We start from the raw sequence: 20,682 nt of genomic DNA, 5'->3' as shown, positions 1-20,682 counted from the left end.
TCTGTCTGTTTTTGCAGTTTTAAAAGACAATGTAATTGGGTAGGACTTCAGCTCAGTGCAATACATGCAGCTTGGCACTCTTTCGTACAAGAGCCAGCTGCATTTAGATTATTTGAAGCTGTTATCTCTCCCCTAAAAAAGGGACATTTTAAAAGAATGAAAATAAACCTAACCTCAAAACCAAACAGAACACCGTGTTATAGTTATTGACACAATTACACGCTATCTCTTTTTCCTTCGAAGGCTGTACTAAAATAATGTCAAAAAATTAAAGGATGTAAGTCCACAAAGATATGAAAACAAGATGGAGATTCAGATACTAAGCAATTCAACAAATTTCCACATCAGGACAGAATAAATGGAAGCATATTTGATAAAAGGAGAAGAAGCAGTATCCTTGAGCATGTGACATGATAGGTCAGAGCAAATGGGAGAAACAATCAGCCCAACATATTTCCCCTGGAAAGATTCTGAAGTACCAGGTCCCAAAGTGAGGGTGGACACGAGACCTCGGATAGAAAGGAGGGGAATTACTTAAAGATCTAAGTATGAAACAGTTGGTCCTTAACCATTCCTTTTCTCCACCTGGAGTGGGCTTCATGGAAAGTATGGTGACACCTACCATTTAACAAGCTCTAGAGACTTCTGTTAACTTTCAATAGATTCATTTTGAAATATGCATGCACATAAAGGCACACAGATGGACACACACTCATGTACATTCAATCAGGAAACAAAATATATTTTAGGAAATCATGAAGGATAAAAACTAAAGAGCAAGAAAAAAAATATTATATGCCCTGGAGGAAACAAATAATTTGATTGAATTTAACTTCATAATTATCCCAGTAAATATATTCAAAGAGAATCATGAAAACACTGTATCCACTATTCCTTTTCTACACAAAAATAATTCTGTAGAAAAGGAATAACCTAAGAATTTTAGAAATTTAAGCTATGATGTCCAAAATGAAAGAAAATCAAAAGAGACAAAATAAAGTTGGTACCTGAGATACAGATATTTGGAAGCTATGGGAGATGTGTAAGTGAAAAAAATAAAAATAATTTAGTAGGAAGTTTAAAGATATTACCTCCATGATTAAAACTAAGATAACATGGACATTATAGATATAAGAGCAATTACCAGAAGGAACAGCTATCAGCTAGAGGAGGTATCTGAAACTGGAAGTGTTGTTTTACATTAAAGCCCTTTTGCACTATTCAGTGTTTTAAATAAGCACATGTTTTTTTTCATTTTTAAAACAAAAGTCATGTATAAAACTTAGTAGCACTTCTTTAGAAATCTATCTAGTACATCATACTTTAGGTTTTTGAGATAGGAATTAATTGAAACAGTGATTGGCTTCTATATGAGATCCAAATTTACATCAATTTTCATGTTTCTGGTGATTTGTTTGTTTCTTTTTTTTAAGTACCTGGAAGTCATGGCCATGAAATTTAAACTATATGACTGAGCTGGGTAAAAGAGTTTTTATTAGTGGAATGTCACAAAAGCTATTATTATTGTAAAATTATTGAATTCATTATATTTCTTTCTTTTATCAACACTCTTTTTTAAAGTCATAGAATGGATCTATTTGCTGTCATTACAATGAGATCTAGAGCCCAAAGAGAGAGGGACATACATGGTTCGTGTTTCCCCTGTCTTTCTGAGAGATAGAGGGGAACATGCTATTCTACTGTATACCAGAATGAAGTAACTGAAGCATCATACAGCTCTCAGAAAACCCTGCTAAAGAAAAGAAATTGTCTTCCAATCATTTTCCAACAGCAAAGAAGATAGCTGCCAAGTATTGTTCCCTAAAACCAAGAACATGTCAGACTGGAATGAGAGTTTCTAGATCAAACCCAGCTCTCTCTTTGCACTAAAAATTAAATTTCTAAACAGATTCTGTATACTGTTATTTTGCTTCACCAGTTTGCTGTTATATTTTAAAATATACTGATTGGAAGCATTCTTGTGCATCTAACATGTAGGCGATAATAGTAAAGAAGACAAAAACCAGAAAAAAATACATTTAAACAAATGACATTAAGTCCATCTGAAATATGTGTTTCATTTTACATTTAAAGTAATAATAAAAGTCAGTGAGGTGTATGGATATCCTTACCCAGAATTATTTGCAGGAAAACAAACCAAGTTGAGCAAAAAAAAGTAAAAACCCTAAAAGAAGTACCCATTAAGATTATCAGAGCCATTAGATCTGTATCAGATTAATTACACTAACTGGACATAGAAAGGGAAATGTGTGATTTTATTATTTATGTGGTCCTTTTCCAGGAACACAAAAGTTTCCAGGTAAATAAGAAACGTGTAGAATACCTACCCCATAGCCAGCATATTCTCTGATTGTGTAGAATTAAGAAAACAGCTAGCAGAGGCTTCTTGAGGGACTGTCTTACTGGATTTATTCCCTATTAACTCATTTATTTGACTGTTTAAACCACAAATAGTTATACAGGGCATCCTCCATGCCAGGAATTATGCCAAGTAATAGGAAATCAGAAGAAGATGGATGTGCTTGGTTAACATTGATTGGGTTTCCTACACTGATTTTAGCATTGTGGGGAGGCAGAAAGAGAAGTATGAATGTTCTTTGTTCCCACTCAGGCAAGGCAGTCCAGACAGGCTTATAGTGGCCAGTTTGTATTGCAGGAATTCATATCAACTTGTTTAGAGATCACTGTATGTTTGAATTTGTGTCTGGGCCCATTAAGTACCAAAAGATGGTCAATGATCATCTCCAAGACGATTTTCATCTTGTCTCATTCACAAAAGATGCTTACCAGGAAGATTTAAACATGTTCAAGTCCCTTTCAAATCAAACCAGTTTAAATGAGGAAAAAGATGAAACAACCAAAGAAACATACCACTTACTCAGCTCTTCCTTATTTTGGGGGGAGTAGGGTTGAGGCTGATAATGTTCTCTTTTCTTCTCTTGAAGCCAAACTTGTAAAAATATTTTTTTTCCCTAGACTTAGTCCATTTTTTTCTCCTCCTACCTTCTGTTCCTCACTCAGTCTACCATCATTCCCCTTTGTCCCCAGGCATGATGAACACACTCCTACTAAGGTCATCAGTAAACTACATGTGGCTGAATCCAGAGGGCGTATGTTGATCTTCTAACTTATCAAAAATGCCGGAAATATGTCTCATTATCTATTTCGTAAAATTTTCTTCCTTCATCTTCCATGACAATGTAGCCTCTCCTCCCACTCTTGAGGTTCTTTCTCATTCTTTGTTTCATTATTATTTACCATGATGTTGAATACTAAAATTTCTAAGCCTCCTTTCTGAAAAAAAAAAAAAAATTGCATCTTTTTCCCCAACCTTTCAAGATTCCCTCGTCCATGTTATCTATGCCTGTGGTACAGATGATGCAGTGCTGATGACCTCTAAACTAATATTCCCTGCACAAACCTTTCTGACATAAAGAATCATATACATAACCTGATAAAATATTTTATTCAGACATTTTAAGAAAACTTCTAAAGGAAGAGTCCTCAAATTGAATTCATGCTTTCCTCTAAGCTTTTTTTCTGTCTGTCTTTGTAAGAGGCACCAATATTCATCTAATTGTGCAGCCTGAAAATTTGAATTATCCTTGAAACTTCTTTTTCCCTCTCTGCTTGCACATAATCCATAACAAAGGCCTCTTGATTTTATCTCATAAAACTATTTTGAATGTGTCCATTTCTCTCCTTATCCATTGAGACCACTTTTATATGTGGTAATAACTATATTACTGGTTTCATCATCCAATTCCATCTTGTTAAAATTTATTATCCATTTTGTAGCCATAAGGGACATATACATGTGGAAATTTTATTGTAATTTCCCTGCTTAAAATATTTAAATAATTTCTCAGTTCTCAGGTTCCTAAACAAAGCCTACAACTTTGCTTTATGCATCTTGGTCATCATAAAAAGCTTGTTAAATATTTGTTAGATGCTTTACTTATCATCTGTTACTTCATGCATTCAATAAATAATTATTAAATTTTTGATAACCTGAAAGGCATTGTACTATGCCCTAAAATGTTATTGAAAGAGGCAACGTGTAAAAGCCCTCATGAAAATTGTGTTCTCAGGTGGAAAGTGGTAGTGTGCTGGTTAAGATGTCACTTTTGTAATCCTGATAGAGGACAATGTCATAGAAATGAAATCACTTTACTTGCTTTCATGAGACATCAGCTCCAAGTACAAGTGTAAGTGTGGTTCCTCAGAACTAAAAAAAATACAAAGCAAATTGTGAAATGAGAATTCCCATTAGACTTAGGCAAAGACATACTTAAGTGGCCTCTATAGATCCTCCATTTTTCGGGGACCAGTTTAGCTTTTGCAAAATAAGATATACTTCCCAATGAAATTGAGGTTACACCAAGCCAGTCTTTTCCCATAGTTCTTAGAAAGAGACAACAAATAAAACAACATAATTTTAGGGAGAGGGAGTTGAAGAATCAGAGTACATATGTTCTAAAGTGCATATGTCCTACAGACACAATGATAATTCAATATTTTTTTTCATACTCAAACTCTGCCCCATAATGCCCTAATCTTTGTATTATCTTGGAATCATGTCAGTGCTCCTCTTTGGCAGAGGTAAGGTTATATGGAGGTGGAGTGTGTGTGTGTGTGTGTGTGTGTGTGTGTGTGTGTGTAGGGGGGGGGAGGAGAATGAGGAGGAGGAAAGGAGAAGTAGGAGTAGGAGTAGTAAAATATTACATAAAAATATAAAAAATGACAGGAACATCATCATCAATATGGAAGTAAGCTCACACATGGAAAACTAAGAGAAAAGGAAACCAGTATAATTGGAGTAGAAATAAAGAGATTTTGTTAGAAATATTGACGTGTTCTTAGGGAGCTTATTATTATTCTGAATGGCACATAGGAAATATGGATTTATTCAAAAGGCAATTATGAGGTTTATAGATTTTTTAAAAGAATGTAATAAGATAAAATCTAGGAAAACTGTTTAAAACTCAGAAAATTAATATTTATATTAAGAGAGCCAATTGAATATTTTATATTAAAAATTATTTGGTTCCATGAGGGAAGCCAAGAAGCAAAGTTCCAAATTAGAAGATGATTTTGTAAGTAGCAGAATTGGAAATACTAAAGCATTCTATCATGCTGCTCTTGTCATAATTTTTCAATTTTACTGCTGGCTGCACCAGCCTTCCTTCTCCAAGCGGATCTTGAAAAGGACTTCTCAGTTTCACCATTCTGACCTTACTTTCCTTCTCACACTCTGGAAATATCCTGAACACCTCTATATTTGTATTTTAATTAAGGAATTCTCCTTCTATTTTTAATCAGTGTGTTCCTTCAATTCCTGACTCAAGCCACATTTCCTCATGGTATATTGGCTACCTTCACTTTGAATATCACCCTTGGAGAGGTTTTGTGTCCTCGTTGTTTCTTATTTATTTATTTGTTTTCTTGTTTGTTTGTTTGTTTGTTTTAGAGACAGAGAGACAGAGAGACAGAGCGGGGGAAAGACCAAAGGGAGAGAATATCCTAATAGACTTCCACTGAGCTTGGAGATGGATATAAAGCTTGATCCCACAACCTGTGACATCAGAATCCTAGCCTAAACCAAAAGTCAGATACTCAACCAGCCGAGCCACCCAGATGCCCCCTGTTATTTCTACTTTATTTTATATCTTCTTATGTCTACTTCCCCGTAGCAACTCTTAAAATGCTGGGCATGGAAGAGTCAAATAGCCTCACAATAAATGATGCACAAGCTATCTTCCTTCCAAACCATTTATTTCAACAGGTGTGGGACACTGTATGGTATCCAAAAGAATAGATGTTGTTGTCAAGATCTTTCAGCAAAGGAACAATTGGGAAGTTCATTTCATTATGTAAATCTCTTCCTAGTGGTAAATTAGATAAGAAATGCTCCTGAAACTTTATGATCTATTTAGTACCATAAAGAAGTTACACAGATGTCTGTGGATGTGACATGATGTTGTTTCCTTATGCACTTTATGATATCAAAAAAAGTTTAATTTCCAGCCCAAGTTATTAAAAAATGACATTTTTCTTCATTCTGAGGAGCCTAATCCTCTTTTTGTCTGTTTTCATAGTAGTTAATTAATGCACTCACTTATATTTTTAAAATATACTCTTTCTTATACACTCTTGTAGAAACTAAAATAGTGCTAAATTACAGAACCAGACATGTCATTTAATAAGTAAATCTTGTTGTTTTTTAATATCTTCATTGATTAACAGCAGAAATAGAGTCAAATCCCATTTGTTATATTTATCTATCCATGCCCCTTAAGGCCCACCCTTCCCTATTCTTATTCTGCCTCACATTTGGGCATGCTAAAAAAAAAAAAAAAAAAAAAAAAAGGCCAAATACTATAGAAGTTCAAAGCATACAAGACCCTGATTTCTTAGGAAAACCGGCACCCCAGCCCTACAACCCTAATTATCATCATTGGAGTGCATTTTTAATGCATTATTATAGTGAATCACATTATAAGTATTATAAGTCCCAACCAGATTTTGACTGGGGATTCATCTCATTTCTGTGGAGTGGCTATAATATGACCTTTCTCAATTCTTAGACCTTTTTCCCAGAATATTATTTTTAATTTTTCTTAAGATAAACCTGATATTTATAGTCACATTTTATAAACATTCTTTTAAAAAAGTCAAAAAAATGAAAAATAACTTCACAAGGTATAAAATTATTATATGTCAATTATATCCCCTCAATAGCTGAGGATATTATTCTACTATTCTCTGATAGGCTTTCTTTCTGCTGTGCATTTAGCTTTCACATAATTATTGTTATTTTTAGATTATATTTTATCTGAGGCTATTTTTGTAATTATCTTGGTGTCTGATTTTCTATAGATACATTAACCTATGTCAGTGTGTGTGTGAGTGTGTTTAATTTGACTTTGGATGAATTAAACTTACTGACATAGAAATTTGGCTATTTCATTCATCCAGAATGAATTTCTCAGCTATTGTTTCTCCAAATATTGCTTATGTTCATTTTTTATTGTCTCTCTTTTGGGAAACAAATTACATTTATGCTCGAACATCTTACTATGTACTCTATTTTTTAATGACTGTGTCTTTATTTTTGTCTCTATCTATGTCCCTTTGCCTCATTCTGTGTAACTTCTTATTACAAATGTCCAGGTCACTAATTTCCTCAACTGTGACAAATCTGAAGCTTAAAATCACTGTCTTATTTTTATATAACTTCTTTTATTTTTCAACCCTAAAGTTTATTTTAGTTTATTTTCAATTCTGTCAGATTTGTTGGTGTCTTATACCTTTATAATACTTTCATTTTTTAAAAAAATTCTTAAATATATAAAACCCATTTGTTTTATACTTAGTAGCTCCAGTATTCAGTTTAGGGTTTGTGTGTCTGTATGATTATTTTGTTGCTGTTGTTTCATTAATGGCTTCTGTTTATGGCTGCAGCTCCTTGGGTATTCAGTTGTTTTTGAATTTGAGCCTCTATGCCTTGAATTGTCAGTTTTGAGAATTATTTAAAATTATGATTAAGGGTATCTTAATCTAAAGAGGACTTGCATTTATTGCTATCAAGTGCCTGTGGATTCTACCAACTCTGAGCTATTTTAAATATCAAAGTAGCTTGGCAGAGAGATGGGGGAGAGTAATACAAACAAATATAATTTTTTTTAAACTTTATTTTTTAAATACTTTATTTATTTATTCATAGAGACACAGCTAGAGAGAAAGAGGCAGAGACACAGGCAGAAGGAGAAGCAGGCACCATGCAGGGAGCCTGACGTGGGACTCGATCCCAGGTCCCCAGGATCACGCCCCGGGCTGCAGACAGCACTAAACCGCTGCTCCACCGGGGCTGCCCACAAACAAATATAAATTAAAACTTATAAACCCGTGTTAGTAGAGACTTATAAATTCTCTAAGGATCATTTTATTTTGACAAAGGAACAAGGCTTAATCACTCAGGCATCCTCCCCATTTCCATAAAATTGGATTTTCTTTCAACCTATTGAGAGAATTGCTTCCTGAATGATTTGATTTTGTGTGGGGTCCTTAAATCTGAACTTCCATCCTGTTGGGTCTCTCTCTTCTCTCTTTGCCCCCCAATAACTTAGTCGTATAACTACAAATTCTGGCTCTAAGCCATCAGAATTGATAAATAAGCTCATGGGAAAAGTTGACTTGACATCCCTGCTTCTAGTCAGAACTCTCATTTTCTTGTGCTTTTTATTCTGTGAAGAGTTCCTTTATTTGCCATTAGCTAAGCCAGGAATTAAGTTTTTTTTAAAAAAAAATAATAATTTATACTGAAAATTTACTTGTTACTTTATTTGGAAAAATTTATTTAAATAGTCAACTTGTTCTATGTCCAGAAATATGCTAAAGAAGAAAACTCGCACAATCTTATCAATGTAAAAAAAAACGTATTCAAGAAAATACAAAACCTATTCATGATAAAAGCTCTCAGTGAACTAGGGATAGAGAGGAACTTCCTCAACTTAATAAAAAATATATAAAATAGTCTACAAATTACATAATAGTGAGAAATTGAAGCTTACCACTAAAATTAGGTACAAGACATGGATGTCTTCTTTCACCATTCTTGTTACATTATCCTGGCAGTAATAGCCAACACAATAAGATAAGAAAAGGAAATAAAAGGTATACAAATTGGAAGGAAGAAATACCCTGTTTAGGGTTCCTGGGTAGTTCAGTCAGTTAAGCTTCTGCCTTAATCATGATCTCAGGATTCTGGTATGGAGTCTCAGGTCAGGTTGCCTGCTTTTATCTCTCCCTCTATTCCTCCTCCCTGCTTGTGATCTCTTGATCTCTTTGACAGTTACATACATACATACATACATACATACCTAGAAATAACCTGTCTATATTTATAGGTGACATGATCATCTATGTGGGAAAAAAAAACCTTCTTGGAAAAAATAAGCAATTGTGACAGGGCTGTACAATGCAAAATTAATATACAAAAGCCAAATTGTTTTTCTGTATACCAGCAAAGAATAAGTTGTACTTGAGGTCAAGAAGAATACCATTTACATTAGCACCAAAATTTGAAATCCTTAGGTATAAATCTAACAAAATCTGTAAAGATATATTTGAGGAAAACTACAAAAGTCTGATGAATGAAATCAGGAAAAACTAAATAAATGGAGAAAGAATTCATGTTCATGGAATAGAAATAATATTGTTAAGATATCAGTTCTTCTCACCTCAATCTACAGAGTAATTGCTATTCTAATAAAAATTGCACCAAATTATTTTGTCAGTATCAACATGATTCTAAAGTTTATATGGATGCAAAAGACCAGAATAGCCAATACAATATAGAAGAAGAATAAAGTTGAAGAACTAATACTACTCAATTTCAAGACATATGATAAGGCTGCAGAAATGAAGGCAGTTCAATTTTGACAAAGAATAGACAAATAAGTCCATGGAAAAAGTAGCTCAGAAATATGCCCACATTTATATAGTCAACTGATCTTTAACAAAGGAACAAAGGACATTTATGCAATGGAGCAGAGTTAGTATCTTCAACAGATGATGCTGGAAAAAGTGGATATGTACATCCAAAAATTAAATCTAGACACAGACTTTAAATCCCTACCAAAAATTAACTCAAAATAGATTGCAGACCTAAATGTAATTGCAAAACTATCAACGCCTCAAAGATAACATAAAAGAAGACTTAGATGAACTCTAAGTATGGTGATACCATTTTAGATATAACACCAAAGGCACAATCCATGAAATAAATAATGCATAAGCTGGACTTCGTTAAAATTAAAAATTGCTCTATAAAAAGCAATGTCAAGAGAATAAAAAGACAAACTATAAATTGAAAGAAATATTTTCAAGAGACATATCTGATAAAGGACTGTTATCCAGAATATACAAAGAACTCTGAAAACTCAACAATAAGAAAAGAAATACCTTGATAGAAATAAGAGACAAGAACCTTAACACACATCTTACCAAAGAAAATATACAGAAAATACTGCACACTTATGTCATTAGAGAAATATAAATTAAAACAACAATAATAACCACTATATACCTATTAGAATAGCCAAAATCTGGAGCAATGACAATACCATATGCTAGCAAGGATGTGGAGTAACAGGAACTCTCATACAATGCTGGTAGGAATACAAAATGGTACAACAATTTTGGAAGACGGTTGTTAGTATTTTATGAACTAGAGATATTTTTGTCATGTAATTGAGTAATTGTGCTCCTTGGTACTAAAGGAGTTAAAAGCTTGTGTTCACACAAAAAACTGCATGCACATTTTTATAGCAAATGTATTCATAACTGCTAAAACTTGGAAGCAAAAGATGCCCGTTATTAGATAAATGGACAAATTGTGGTACATCTAGACTATGGAATATTATTCAGCACTAAAACAAAATGAACTATCAAGCCATGAAAAAACATGGAGGAACCTTAAATGCACATTACTAAGTGAAGGACTGCAATCTGAAAAAGCTACAATAATGTATGATTCTAATATATTACATCCTGGAAATCCAGGGCAAAACCATGGAGTGATCAATGATTGCTGGGCTGAGGTGGGAGGAAGATAAACAGGTGGAGCACAGAGGATTTTAGGGCAGCAAAATGTATGATAGTATAATAATGGATATATGTCATCATATATTTGACCAAACCCATAGAATATACAATACCAAGAGTGAATCATTATATGGACTATGGGATGATTTTAAGTCAGTGTAGTTCATCAGTTTTCACAAATTCCCCACCTCTTGTGGGGAATGTTGGTAATGCAGGAGGTTATGCATGTGTCAGGGGGGAGTGTATATTGAAAATCTCAATCTTTCCCTCAACTTTGCTGTGAACCTGAAACTGCTCTAAAAATAAAGTCCTACAAAAAAGATGAACTAAGATAAGAAAAACCTGTTCTAATCCATCCTTTACTTCAGGACTTGAAAAAAATCTATTTTTAAATACTCTAACCTTGTCTTTTCACTTTGAAGATCTTCATTGACTTCTCATTGCTTTTATTTGAAGTTTAGACCTGTTAGTGTGTCCATGAAATCTGTTTAATAATCTCAATTCCCCTGATTCTTTATTTTCACTTCTAATTTTTCCCCTCAAAGATCGGTATTCTAGTAACAGACTTTACTTGCAATTCTTAAATGTGTCATGGACTGTAAAGCCTTTGGTTGAATTATTCTGTTTAAAAGGCAAGATCATTCTTGTTTCTGCCATAATAAATCCCACTCATAATTAAGCTTTTGACCCACTAGGCACTTTAGAAGAGGGATATTCTCAGCATTCACGCCAACATTAGATGTTTCCTTTGATATGTGTGAAAAGCAAACTATGTAGGTCTCTAGTATAGCCTTTGCCAGATTACACTGTGGTTATTTCTGTAGTAGTCAGTCTTCCACACCGTTAAGTCCTAATGGGAAGTCGCTGTTTGACAACCATCACTGAAGATCCTTAGCACATGCCTTGTACATGGCAGATAGTCAAAAAATATTTGCAGTCAAAAAAATCAAAGATTCTCTTTTAATATAAGAATTATTTGGAAAGAATTTATCTTTCATACTAAAAACTTATATTTTAGGTGTTCTGTTAAAGACTGTCAGTGGAGGATTATCTGAATTGAAAATTAATCTATTGGGGATCCCTGGGTGGCTCAGTGGTTTAGTGCCTACCTTTGACCCAGGGCATGATCCTGGAGTCCCAGGATCGAGTCCTGCATCGGGTTCCCTCTATGGAGCCTGCGTCTGTGTGTGTGTGTGTGTGTGTGTGTGTGTGTGTCTCATAAATAAAATCTTAAAAAAAAAAAGAATCTATTTAATATAAGGTTAACACAACATTTAGTAGGTTTTTTTTCCTCTGGAGTTACAAATGATTACATTGTCTTGATAACAATGTCTGAGGGGCTGAGGGTAGCCTCCAAGGACCATACCCTCCCTTCTTTGCAGAAAAAGAACGTCTGACTGTCATTCTTTGAAAGACCCACTTAAAAGTTTGTGCCTTAGTGGTCATCTAAAAACTTATATATCAGGAGGATTCCCACCTTCCCTAGAACTGATAAGAGTGGCTTATTTACTATGTCTAAACTATTTGTATAAACAGTATAATTTATACCAAACACTTGATTTACTCTGAATATCTAGAGGTTCTGTATGTGATAGGCAGAAGCTGCCTATATTACCAAACTACAAGAAAAACCTCGGATGCTGAATTTGTAATGAACTTCCCTAATTGACAGCATTTCACAAATGCAGTCACAACTCATTGCTGAGGAATTAAGTGCCATCCTGTATGATTCCCCCAGAAGAGAACCTTTGAAAATATGTATCTGGTTTCCCCAGGATTTCACCCCATATGCTTTCTCTCAATAATTTTACTTTATATTCTTTCACCACAATAAATCATAGTCATGAATTAGACTATATGTTGAATCCATTTAATGAATCACCAAAACTAGAGTTGGTCTCGGTGACCCCCAACACTCCTTTGTACCACCTCCTCCCAAATATTTACCCTCTTCCCCGTATAAGTCCACTTTATGCCTCCTTACCATTCTTGCCACTTTCTTTTCATTTCCCTTACTTTTTTCTTCTCTACAAAGAAGACAGAGTTTGCAAGCTCTATACTTCTTGCAACTTGAGCCGTTTACATATTCAATCTTATATTCAACTCTGAAAATGCACTCACTCATTCAGTAAGCATGTAAAAGTATTTCCCATATGCCAAGCTTCATGAAATAAACTCAGTAAGGGAGAATTCTATTCAGTCATCTAAACCTTACATTCAAATGGGAACAACAAATTAGCAATGAGGCAGTTATTTTGTTCTGGCTGTATGTCGCATTATGGCAAGCCACCCCAAAAGCTATTGGTTTGAAACAACAATATCATTTTGTTCACATTTTATAGGTCAGAAATGTAGAAGGAGCTCAGGTGGACAATTTGCCCGTGATCTATGTAGTATAAAGTAGAGCACTGGGGCTTGCAGATCTCCATAGTGGCTTCTTCATTCACGTGGCTGGTGTCTCATTGCCCCTACACCCCTCTCTGTGTATATGACATCTCATTTACCATGGCTTCATCACATACTAGGCTTATTAGGTGATAGGCTAATTAATACTTGATGGATCCAGAATAATAACAGTTCTTACATGGGCACTGGCTTTGAAGTGGCAGGAGTCTCAAGCTGCCAGGCCTCATAAGAGATATTCTCATAGTTGTTACAGTGTCAATTTTGTCACAGTCTATTATTCAAGTTACAAGTCCTGCCCAGATCCAGAGGATAGAGATCTATCATCCACCACTTAATAGGATGTGACAAGTCATAGTGCAGAGGAACATATTAGATGAAGATACTATGGTAGCCATTTAGTGAAGACCAAGTAAAGACTACCACACATTCCACTGAAAAACAAGTCATACACAGATTTAAAAATGACAGTTTACCAGAGAATCAAACTGTCACCTTCTTAGAGCGAGGAAGTTCTATAAAGTTTTCTGGAAGGTAAACTGAGTTTGAGGGAAGAAAGGGCTTGTCCAATGATGAAGATAGCAGAAGTAAATATTACAGACTTAAAGAACACTGAGGTATGGCCCAAAGCTGAAAACAGATCTTTTTACTTTCTAAAAATTCAACAGTTTCCAGGATTGGCTTGGTTAGAAAGTTAAATGTTAATGGTGTAGTGACAGAGAAGGCTGATAGAGTAAGAGTGTATGTAATGGGCTTTCCACAGGTTTCTAGCATGGCTGTCTACAATCTTGTTCTATAAAGAGCCAGTGAGTAAATATTTTAGGCTTTACAGGCACAAAGATATTGTTTAGGTAATTATATAATTACTTAAAATATAATCAATGTAAAGATCATTTTAGCTTGTCAATACTTACGATAATAAGTAGTAAGTTGGATTTGTACCATAGGTCATATTGGTAACTGATGCAGTAGACATTTCGAACTTTATAGGCAATCATTAAAAAAAAAAGTTTTATTTAGGAAAAATACATATCAGACATGAATTTTAGAAAGACCAATCTGATAGCACTGTGGGAAATGAGGCAAACTAGCGATAGTGAAACTTGTTAGGACATTCTTAACGCAATCAGTGGATGTAATAATCCCTGAGCTAAAGAAGTACAATAAGCAGGACTTGGTATTTCTTTAGAAATACCATGAGTAGAGGTGCATGGGTGGCTCCATCAATTAGGTGTCTGACTATTGATTTGGGTTCAGGTCATGATCTCAGGGTTTTGAGATTGAGCCCCATGTCAGACTCAGTGCTGAGCGCAGTCTTCATATGACACTCTCTCTCCCTCTCTCTGCCCCTCCTCTCTCTCTCTCTCTCTCTCTCAAGTACTAAAATCTTAAAAATAAAAAAAAAAATACCATGAATACCTACTGGTGGAAAAAGAGGGGTGAAGGATAACTTTATTTTCTTACGAAATCAGGCATTACTTATGAATCTGGTGATGCCATTTAAAAAGAAATACAAGGGGCACCTGAGTGGCTCAGTGGTTGAGCATCTGCTTTCAGCTCAGGTCTTGATCCCCAGGTCCTGAGTTAAGAGTACCGCATAAGGCTCCCCACAGGGAGCCTGCTTCTCCCTCTGCCTATGTCTCTGCCTTTCTCTGTGGCTTTCATGAATAAATAAAATATTTAAAAAGAAAAAGAAACACAAGAAGCAGAATCAGACCTTTAAATACAGAGAACAAGTTGATGATTGCCAGGGCCCCAGGGGGCTGAGGGGGGGTAGGTAGGGGGAGCAGGGGGAATGGGCATATGGATGAAGGGGAGTGGGAGATACAGATTTCCCATTAAGGAATGAGTAAGTCGTGAGAATAAAAGGCACAGCAAAAAGAATGTAGTCAATGATATTATAAGGTGACATTGTATAGTAAGGTAAACAGTGTATAGTGACAGATGGCAACTATGCTTCTGGTGAGCATAGTGTAATGTTTAAACTTGTCAAATCACTATGTTATACACCTGAAACTAATGTATATTGTGTGCCAACTGCATTCAAATGAAAATTTTGGGGAAAAAACGCAGGAATTATACATATAGAAATAATAAATTATTTTATTTTTTAATGGAATTAAATGGAATTAGTTTAATGTAATAACAGTATTTGAAACTACAAACCTGACTGGGCTTTACCAAATGTGAATATGCAAATTTGAAAAGAAAGAGTCCATATCTTTCCTGACCTTGACATTGTTAAACATGAATGTTTGTATTGAATTTCTTAACTCAGAATGTCCTTTTGTAGGCCACTTATATTTCCCCATGGTAGTACCTTTATTCTTTAATAGCTCTGATTCTTAAACTTTAATTTTTCATACTTTCTTTAAAAACCTTTCGGTGATCAATTTAAACTCTTCCATTTAACATTATGCACTTAAAATTCGGTTAGTTGTCTGTGATTTTAAGATCCTATAGCCTAGATTAAGATTAATAAAGGACCTCATTTTGTTTCACATATCTTTAATCGTTGACTTCTTGGAGGTTTGTTTGCATATTTTTTTTATTGGAGTTCGGTTAGCCAACATATAGCATAATACCCAGTGCTCATCCCATCAAGTGTCCCCCTCAGTGCCTGTCACCCAGTCACCCCAAACCCCCACCCACCTCCCTTTCCACCACCCTTTGTTTCCCAGAGTTAGGAGTCTCTCATGTTCTGTCACCCTCACTGGTATTTCCCACTCATTTTCTCTCCTTTCCCCTTTATTCTCTTTCACTACCTTTTATATTCCCCAAATGAATGAGCCCATATAATGTTTGTCCTTCTCTGATTGACTTACTTCACTCAGCATAATACCCTTCAGTTCCATCCACGTTGAAGCAAATGGTGGGTATTTGTCGTTTCTAATGGTTGAGTCATATTCCATTGTATACATAGACCACATCTTCTTAATCCATTCGTCTTTCGATGGACACCGAGGCTCCTTCCACAGTTTGGCTATTTTGGACATTGCTGCCATAAACATTGGGGTGCAGGTGTCCTTCCATTTCACTGCATCTGTATCTTTGGGGTAAATCCCCAGCAGTGCAATTGCTGGGTCTAGGGCAGATCTATTTTTATTTTTTTTTGGCAGATCTATTTTTAATTCTTTGAGGAACCTCCACACAATTTTCCAGAGTGGCTGTACCAGTTCACATTCCCACCAACAGTGCAAGAGGGTTCCCCTTTCTCCACATCCTCTCCAACATTTGTTGTTTCCTGTCTTGCTAATTTTCATCATTCTCACTGCTGGGAGGTGGTACCTCATTGTGGTTTTGATTTGTATTTCCCTGATGGCAAGTGATGCAGAGCATTTTCTCATGTGCTTGTTGGCCATGTCTATGTCTTCCTCTGTGAAATTTCTGTTCATGTCTTTTGCTCATTTCATGATTGGATTGTTTGTTTCTTTGGTGTTGAGTTTAAGAAGTTCTTTATAGATCTTGGATACTAGCCCTTTACCTGATAGGTCATTCGGAAATATCCTCTCCCATTCTGTAGGTTGTCTTTTAGTTTTGTTAACTGTATCTTTTGCTGTGCAGAAGTTTTTTATCTTGATGAAGTCCCAATAATTCATTTTTGCTATAGTTCCTCTTACCTTCATAGATGTATCTTGCAAGAAGTTGCTGTGGCTGAGTTCAAAAAGGGTGTTGCCTGTGTTCTCCTCTAGGATTTTGATGGATTCTTGTCTCACATTTAGATCTTTCATCCATTTTGCGTTTATCTTTGTGTATGGTGTAAGAGAATGGTCTAGTTTCATTCTTCTGCACATGGCTGTCCAATATTCCCAGCAACATTTATTGAAGAGATTGTCCTTTTTCCAGTGGATAGTCTTTCCTGCTTTGTCAAATATTAGTTGACCATAGAGTTGAGGGCCCATTTCTGAATTCTCTATTCTGTACCATTGATCTATGTGTCTGTTTTTTGTGCCAGTACCACACTGTCTTGATGATCACAGCTTTGTAGTACAACCTGAAATCCGGCATTGTGATGCCCCCAGCTCTGGTTTTCTTTTTCAATATTCCCCTGGTTATTCAGGATCTCTCTTTGACTTCTTGAAAATATATTTTAGCTAAATGGTTCAAACTATTATTAGTTCCACGTTGCAAACAATTGTCCCCAGCTATTTTCTAGAAGTTATCGTATGCTCTGTGTGACTGTGAATAGCAAAAATATCAGACTTTACAGTGGCTCTTTCTCTTAAAGACAAGAGTTAATTCAAAGAAATAACTGCATCACTTGCTTAGTCAAAAACATCTCCAACCTGTTCACTGTGTCAGATCTCCTTAGTATCCCTATATGAGCTATATGGAGATCCTATCAAATTAATCTTCTTGTATGTATTCACTCTTTCAACAAATATTGGTCAAGAAACTTTTATATTAGTTTTACCACATCTTGAATAATTTCACCTCATATATTAAGTTTTTGGTTTGTTTATAGCTGTATTTTATAATGTAAAGCACATTATATATTATCCTCACAATATCCTTGAAAAAAAGGACAAAGTAGGTAGAAATTTATGGCACAGAAGCTACAAATATCTCACCAATCCTATAGGCCCAGGTTATTTTACCTTTAATCTTTAGACTTGCATATTGCACAAGTTGAAAACCAAATGGCATGGATTCCTTTCTTGGTACCAAAATATATTCGGGGTTTAAAAATGTATATCAGAGCTTACTCACATGGAAGAAAATGAGCCAAATATTAGAGTACAGGAAGTAAATTTGTATCTGTAGCCAAAGTGCAATTTTCATAGACTAGTACAATTTTCCATTAAGAAATAATTCTTTCGGGATCCCCAGGTGGCGCAGCAGTTTAGCGCCTGCCTTTGGCCCAGGACGTGATCCTAGAGACCTGGGATCGAATCCCATGTTGGGCTCCTGGTGCATGGAGCCTGCATCTCCCTCTGCCTGTGTCTCTGCCTCTCTCTCTCTCTGTGTGACTATCATAAATAAATAAAAATTAAAAAAAAAAGAAATGATCCTTTCCCTTTTGCACAATACTTGGAGCAATTATCTTCATTAATAGTTGTTGGGTAGAAGACCATGTATTGTTAGAACAGTTGATTGATGCAACGAAAAATAGATTTGACCTATTTTTCCAATGAATCTAAGTGGATATCTTATAAGAGTTGAACAGATTAAATGACGATTTTAGAACTTTTGATAAAGTAGGTAATTTATTTATTTTTATAGCCAGGACCAGACTAGTATGAAATTTGTTTTGTAGTAGTCATCATATTGATCTATTACATTTCTGAAGTCAGACATATTTAGATGTAAGACTTACAATGATCACATAATGTAAGAAATAATGTTTCAGTATTATATTTATCTGTAAATATTTATTGGCTACTTATTATGTTACAGGGTATCACCAATATCAAAGTTTGATGTTTTCTTCTTGGATCATTACTAATTGGTATTTCTTGCCTCCCTTCCATTTAATTTGGACAATGTAACCTGTTCTATTAACAAAATGATATTCTGGGATGAGGTGATTACAAGCAGGCCTACCCTTTTTTTCTGTGAAGGCTATATGCATAGTATTAAGTGAAGGAACTCCATATACTAGAAACTACTACATGAAAGGATATTAGTTCCTGAGTGACCCATAACAAATTGAGATTTGATTAAGAAACTAACTGAGCCACTGACATTTTGGGGAGTGCTTATTTCAGATGTTTCCATGATTTACGTAAACTAATGCAGCTTTTCACTTGTCATCATTAGAATGGAAGTTGAATAACCACCATACTTATTTTGAGATGTGTGAGATTTGTGTAGAAAATTCTTTTAAGAAAATGAATATATGACCCAGTAAACTTAGGTTGATGGTGAAAGCATAGCAGGCATGTGTACTTCTCCAAAAAAATTACATAATTCTGATATTCACTTCTGGTTAAGAATGACTCTGTAAGACTCTTATCTTATAAGTGATATGTTATCCTTCACAAAAAACAGTTTAAAAAAAAACAGTTTAAATCCATCCATTCAAATTCATTTTACATGTATCTATATCTATCACTGTAAGATTTGGAGATTTGGTATTTAACAGTTTTAAATAATTATGACTGACTTCTTCCACCTCAAAATTCTGAATAACATATTCCATGAGTACCAGATGCATAGTATCTATTGAAAGTAACCTCTGAATAAATATTTTAGATAAAAGGAAAACCTAAGCTAACATGGTCACATGGATGATACTTTACTGAAAATTACTCAGTTTCCCAAGATGTGATTTAGACTATATATCCTTCATTTACTTTCAGTTTCTTTTTTAAAAAAATGTTTATTTTCTAGAAATATATATTTAAAGATTCCCCACAACAAATGCTGTTCTCTCATTTCCCCATCTTTGTCCTCTTCTTCAACACCCTTGATCTAAAAGACATTATTACACCTTATTAAAAATTCAGCCAAATGCCCAATGTTCCATCTATGTATTCTTCTGTGTTTACCAGCTGTATGCTCATATAGCCATCTACAGATACCACATAGCCTTTGTAGTCCATTCCCCACTTAAGTTTCGCCATTATTGTGTTCCCTGTTAATCCATCCAGGAAAGTTTTGGGATTGAGGGCCAAACTCATCAAAACGACAAGTAAACGCTGTAGGTCACTCACCCACAACCAAACTGTTGTCTGACCCTTGTGACTGGAGTTAGCAACAGCTAGCACATTTTCTTTCAGTTTGTATAAAAAAAATAAGAAATTCAAACCCATTTGGTATGATTTAACCGAAGGCAGTTTTCTTAATCTCACATTTTGTCTCAAAAACTGAGTATATTTGTTGGGGATACAAGAAGACAAGGATTTATTGAATGACAAGACTTTATGAAATATTTCAGGTGGATCTGCTGACTGAAGAAATACCTATATAATATATACAAATATGCTGATATATAACCCCAGAGTGTGAGCTGCTGACTAAATCATGAAAAACATCCTTTATTCATTTACTTGTGTATTCATTCATAATTCAACAAATATCTGTTGAGCAACTCCTATGTTTGGAGCCTACACATTGAGAATAAAAATGACTATAGCATCTTTCCTTTATAATAACACAGAGCCTACAAAATTTTTACCATATGGTGTCAAAGAATAAGCATTATCTTAGCAGTAAAAACAGTAATCTAGTTTTAAATTTGGAGAAAACAAGTCATGAGTTCTGAGCCACATTGGCAAAAGTCCCTTCCTTGTGTGAGAAAGACTATATCAAGAAAGCAAAGCAGGAAAAAGAAGAAAAAAAAACAAAAAAACAAAAAAAAACAAAGCAGGAACTCAAGCTAAGACAAATTGAACAAGAACTAAAATTCATATCCAAATAACTTTTCTGTAATTTATATTACTATTCTATTTTACAAGTAATAAAAAGAAAATTCAGCATCAGAAAAGTAACAAAGAATTTGGGAAAAAAGTAGGAATTCATTTGTGTAGTTAGTTTGTTAAGTGGCTCTAGCTTTGTGGGTTGAAGGGCTGTGGAAACAAGTCTCAATCGAACTACAGTTTGGATGCAAAAGGAAAATTGGATGAAATAGAGAAAAATACTCATTTGATTTGATTTGATATTTTTAAGAATAACATTAGTTAATTGCAGATTAGTTTTATTCAAAGA

The 20,682-nt window shown here is 34.7% G+C and overlaps 1 pseudogene; it reads right to left on the bottom strand.

The window, feature by feature from the left end:
* Window positions 1–215: 215 nt before the first annotated feature.
* On the bottom strand, window positions 216–19,655 carry LOC119877193 (annotated as a pseudogene).
* Window positions 19,656–20,682: the final 1,027 nt, after the last annotated feature.

This window comes from Canis lupus, chromosome 17, assembly GCF_011100685.1.
Source record: "Canis lupus familiaris isolate Mischka breed German Shepherd chromosome 17, alternate assembly UU_Cfam_GSD_1.0, whole genome shotgun sequence".
NCBI lineage: Eukaryota > Metazoa > Chordata > Mammalia > Carnivora > Canidae > Canis > Canis lupus.
Note: the sequence above shows the minus strand (reverse complement) of the source record. Positions and strands in the feature narration are given on the sequence as shown.